This window comes from Musca vetustissima, unplaced genomic scaffold (genome assembly GCF_032173495.1).
Source record: "Musca vetustissima isolate MV318-11 ecotype Yass unplaced genomic scaffold, APGP_CSIRO_Mvet_v1 utg21067, whole genome shotgun sequence".
NCBI lineage: Eukaryota > Metazoa > Arthropoda > Insecta > Diptera > Muscidae > Musca > Musca vetustissima.
Genome location: NW_026885065.1, coordinates 21,776 through 28,195, shown reverse-complemented (window position 1 = coordinate 28,195; position 6,420 = coordinate 21,776).

Below are 6,420 nucleotides of genomic sequence, written 5' to 3'. Positions count from 1 at the left end.
CGGTGCGGGTGTTTGCGTTTGGCGGATTCAACAAGGCTTAGCTCCTACACGCCGTTGTAATTTTCAAATTGAAAGGAAGTCGTGATGCATTCAAATGCAGCTTAGCATTTTTCTGTGCAAATTTCTTGTGAATGGATTTCAAAGAGCCAACACCGAACAAGCGAACAATGAACCAAACAGCCAGCCATTCAGCCTAACAACCGAACAAACAAATAAACATATGAGTTTCAATACCAGTGTATTATGTATGTGTGTGTGTAAATACATCAATAAGAGATTTCTATGTAGTTAGTAAATATATATATGTATTCGTTTTAACTTTATATATACATACACAAACGCCATACACATATTTGTATGTATGAGTGCAAGTGTGTTTGTGTTTGTCATCTTAGTTAAGAATAATTGAAGTAATTTGATTTATATTTATTCATTATTTTTCTATTTATTTTTTTTTACATAAATTTAGTTAAGCATACTGCGTATACGACAAATGTATTCAATTAGAATCAATTAAAGCAAAATGGAAAAAACACAAACAAAGGGAAAATTGTTAACATTAGGGAATTCCAGAATTTTAAATTTGTTTTCTATATACTATATATTATTTATTGAATATTATCAGAATTAGAATTATGTTAAATGCTAGTTATTCATATCGTATATTTTCAAATACGTACTCAACCTATGTACATTTATATAATTTTTTTCTTGTTTCGAAAAGAATGAAAAAGAAATACATAAATAAACTAACAGAATTTGAAAGTTAAAATTTGAAAGAAGAATTTGAAAGTTAAATGAACAACATCAAGGTTTTTTTTTTTATTGAGCGTAGATTTAAAGCGTATACGAATTTTAAAACAATATTTTTCATGGACTGGCAGATCCATTAGCATTGATTATCAGACAAAATAAGCATGGATTTTTATTAAAGAATATTTTTTGAGGATATCAAAAGGCATGGAGTGGATTTTCTCAAGAATATTTTTTAAGGACACCAATTGACGTGGATTTCTTAAAGAATATTTTTTTCAAGAACTCCAATCGGCGTGTATCTCTTAAATAATATTTTTTTCAAGGACTCCAATAAACTTGGATTTCTTAAAGAATATTTTTTCAAGGAATTCTTTCAGGAATATATTTTAAGGGCTCCAATAGGCGTGGATTTATTCAACAATATTTTTTCAAGGACTCCAATTGTCGTGGATTTTTTAAACAATATTTTTTTAAGGACTCCAATAGACGTGAATTCTTTTAGGAATATTTTTAAGGGCTCCAATAGGCTTGGATTAAAAAAAAATTTTTTTAAGGACTCCATTAGGCGTGGATTTTTTATAGAATAATACAAGGACTCGAATAGGTGTGGATTTTTGAAAGAATTATATTTTTCGAGGGCTTCACTAGGCGTGGATTTTTTAAAGAATAATTTTTCGAGGACTTTAATAGGCGTGGATTTTTTTAAGAATATGTTTCAAGGCGTAGATTTTTAAAGAATATGTTTCAAGGCGTAGATTTTTAAAGAATATGTTTCAAGGCGTAGATTTTTAAAGAATATGTTTCAAGGCGCAGATTTTTTAAGAATATGTTTCAAGGCGTAGATTTTTAAAGAATATTTTTTTCAAGGACCCCAATAAGCGTGAATTTTTTAAAGAATATGTTTCAAGGCGTGGATTTTTAAAGAATATGTTCCAAGTCGTGGATTTTTAAAGAATATGTTCCAAGTCGTGGATTTTTAAAAAATATGTATCAAGTTGCGGATTTTTATACCCTTCACCACTCTGTGGTACAGGGTATTATGTCTTTAGGCATATGTTTGTAACAGGCAATAGGAAATGAGATAGACACATGGTTCCTTTTGAGAATATGCATAGAATCACTTTTTAAGACGATCTATGCATGTCCTTCCGTCCGTCCGTCCGTCTGTCTGTTCATGTTAAATTGTGAACAAAGTACAGGTCGCATTTATGATCCGAATTGTATGAAATTTGGCACAACTCATTTGTTTGGCCCAAGGACGAACCCTATTGAAACTGTGAAAAATCAGTTCAGATTTAGATATAGCTCCCATATATATTTTCGTCCGATTTTATGTAAATGGTGTACCAAAGTCCCTATATATCTTTCGATTTGCACGAAATTTGGCACAGCGTACTAAAGTATGTCTAGAATGATGTGTGTTAAGTTTCGGGAAAATCGGTCCAGATTTAGATATAGCTCCCATATATTTTTTCATCCGATTTAATGTAAATGGTGTACCAAAGTCCCTATGTATCATCCGATTTGTATGAAATTTGGTATAGTGTAATGAATTAAGTCGAGAATGATGCATGTTAAGTTTCCTGAAAATATGTCCAGATGTAGATATAGCTCATACGATAATATAAAGCGTATATATCAACATATGCACACATTAATCTAGATTTGTTCTAGATTTAATTTGTTTAAATCGAAGGAAAATATATATGAGAGCTATATGTAAATCTGAACCGATTTTTCCGAAACTTAAGACACACCATTCTAAAGTCAATTCAGTACGCTATGCCAAAATTCGTGCAAATGGAAGGATTTATATTTAATCGGACGAATCTATATATGGGAGCTGTATCTAAATCTGAACCGGTTTTTAAGAAACTTAACACACATAATTTTAGACTTAATTAAGTGCGCTATGCCAAATTTCGTGCAAATCGAAAGATATATAGGGACCATTTACATTAAATCGGACCAAACTATATATGTGAACTATATCTAAATCTGAACGCATTTTCAAAAAATTGAACACACATAATTTTATACCTAATTCAGTACGCATTGCCAAATTTCGTGAAAATCGAAATTTGGCAATTTACCATTTACATTAAATCGGTCGAAAATATATATGGGAGCTATATCTAAATCTGAACCGATTTTCAAGAAATTGTACACATATCGTTTTAGACTTAATACAGTACACTATGCTGAATTTCGTGCAAATCGAAAGATATTTAGGGACTTTGGTGGACGATTTACCTTAAATCGGACGAAAATATATATGGTAGCTATATCTAAATCTGAACTGATTTTCACGAAACTTAGCACACATCATTCTAAGCTTAATTCAGTACGTTGTGCCAAATTTCGTTAAAATCGAAAGCTATATAGGGATTTTGGTGCACCATTCACCTTAAATCGGACGAAAATATATATGGGAGCTATATCGAAATCTGAATCGATTTTTCCAAATTTCAATAGGTCCTTGTGCCAAATGAATGAGCTGTGCCCAATTTCATCCAATTCGAATAATAAATGCGACCTGTACTTTGTTCACAATTTAAAGTGGACAGACAGATGGACGGACAGACATGCATAAATCGACTTAGAAAGTGATTCTATGCATATTCTGAAAAGGAATATGCCTGTTACAAACATATGCCCAAATACATAATATCCTGTACCACAGTGTGGTGAAGGGTACAAAAATATTTGTTCAAGGACAAGAATAGGTGTGATTTTTTTAGAGAATAGGCGTGCATTTCTTAAAGATTTCAAGGATTACAAGGATTTTAGTGGGTGTGCATTTTCGAACGTGTCGCCACATTCTTTTGTTAGATATTTAATATTCCTGCAATTTCACTGTCCTTCTCAAAAAATGGAAAACGTCAATTTAATAGACTAAATATCGAATGCTATGCATAGCGGAATGGCAATTGTATTATTTACAGCCATAAACATAATACTTCTGGTTTTGAACACGAAACAAACAAAAAATCTACAATTTGTGGTTACGTTATTTTATATCCTGTAGATTATCCAATAAATATCAAAATAATGTGAAACGTCATAAAATTTTATGAAAAATAATAATGCCTCAATTAAATTTGAAATTTGTTATGTTATTTAAATTTTATATCTTCTTGCTGCTGTTGCCATTTTGATAATAATAGTATTACGTTACAATTGTAACATCAGAAAATGAAGAGAGGTCAAATGTCCGTTGAGTAGTGAAAATAAAAAAAAAATCTATTTTTTCTCAGAAATCGTTTGTTTTATTTCACCAGAAGGCTCAAAGCAGCTGTGAGTTGGGAGGGGTTGTTGTCGGAGTTAAATTACTTCACGCTGTAATGCCTTGGACAGTTTGTGTTTGGTTTTGCTATACGAAAACGGGCACACGCACCAACACATACCCTCACCAAACTTTGGGTTATTAAAATAGGAAAATTAAAAAGAAACAATTTACAGAAATAAACAAGGAAAATATTGTGTAGAACTTTTTAATGAGTTTGTAATTATGATGCTTAACTGTAACGCAAATTATGATGAACATTTGCAGGCATTGATGCCATTTATATATAGATATATGTTTTTTTTTTTTTTTTTTTTGAATTTCATCACCATAGCTAAGCTGTTTTTTCGTGGTATTTTTAATGAATATGTATGAACTTACGTTTGTTGGTTACTGGACAAAAGAACAGTTGAAGGTGTATCAAATGCTGTTGAACGTTAAGATATATAATTAAAATCTTTTAGTAGATTTAATGGAAGTATAAATAGAGGATGACATTTTTTATAAATTGAAACGTAATTAAATTTGAAAAAAAACCTGTAAAATATTACAAATTAACACCCATGAACGAAAGAGTATATTCGGTCAGGGCCGACCATATTATACAACTACCACTGAACTTTAACTGTCTGCAGATCTATAGGCTGGTCAATAATTCGCTGTATTTGCACTCTCTGATGTGATGATGGTAATAAAAAAAAAACACTACTAAAATATGTACACCCTTAACCAAACCGAAATTAGGTGCAAAATTTCGTTATGGTTGGCCCATAACTGAGGTCCGAACTATGTATAAAAAGTATAATTGACAGTCGGGCGGATTCACATGTCTAGATCGACTCAGTGGAAATATGAGAATCAAAGAATCAATATTTTGCGGCGTTTCAAACTTTTGAGGTCACACAAAGTTATAATACCCCTTCAACATAGTTATGATGGCTATAACTACTGATATTATATTTGTATACACTCTGCATACTTTGTGAGATTACACTGAGCAGCAACATTTTTGGAAAGGTGGAGAATTTCTTATGTGGACATAAGGCCTTGGTTTTTGAGATTATATACCTTCAGTAAAATAACATTTATTTGCGGCAGGCTAATCCGTATCCATAAATTCCCGCACAGTTTTTTCTTTAGATTTCTCTTCCACTGGTTATAACTTTAAGGTGCCATTTCCGATTTTATGTAAATGGTGCAACAAACTCTCAGCAGTTGTCCGATTAAGACAAAATTTAGCGTATCGTACTGAGCTAGGTTTACATAGACGTATGTGAAATTTTGTTGAACTCGGTTTAGATATAACCAGTAAGGAAAGTAGTAAAGTCGGACGGGGCCGACTATATGATACCCTTCACCACTATGGGTATATTAAACAGGACTATTATCATGAAATTGTATGAAATAAAATATGTGATAATTATCTAAATGCGAAACGACCTAGATCTATCCATAAACATGTCATTCGTTTGTTACAATGGAACAAAAGTATGTAAATCGCCTAGATCTGTACTTCTAGAAAACCCAACTACGTTATTCTATGCTCAATTTTGTACGTTGTGGAAAATTTGATGTCAATCTAATAAATATGAGGAGTTTGATGCACAATTTACTTATATATGGATGCTATATCCAAATATGAACCGATTTCAACGAAACTTGTAACAGGTTAGGTTATACTAATTTCAGTACGTTTTGTTCCTATCAGCCATATATTGGTTCCTTGGTGCGTCAATTACTTAAAATCAATCTATAATATAAGGGAGCTATATCTAAATCTCAACCGATTTTCACTAAACTTGGCAGACATCACTCTAGGCTCAATTCAGTACGTTGTGCCAAATTTCGTGCAAATCGAAAGATATATAGGAACTTTGGTACACCATTTATATTAAATCGGACGAAAATATATATGGGAGCTATATCCAAATCTGACCCGATTTTTCCCAATTTCAATAGGGTTCGTCCTTGGGCCAAACAAATGAGCTGTGCCAAATTTCATCCAATTCGGATCATAAATGCGATCTGTACTTTGCTCACAAAAATACATGGACAGACAGACAGACGGACGGACGGACATGCTTAAATCGACTTAAAAAGTGATTCTATGCATATTCTCAAAAGGAAACATGGGTCTATCTCGTTTCCTTTTGCCTGTTACAAACATATGCACAAAGACATAATACCCTGTACCACAGTGTGGTGAAGGGTATAAAAATAGCTTCCGGCGTAATGAAATAAATACAGTTTGACATAACTGATGTTTTGATGAAATAGATTCAGATAATATACGTATATAGTTTCTTCCGATTTTATGTAAATGATAATATATTTCCGATTGCGACAAAATGTTGCTCAGCGCACTGAATTAAGCTCAG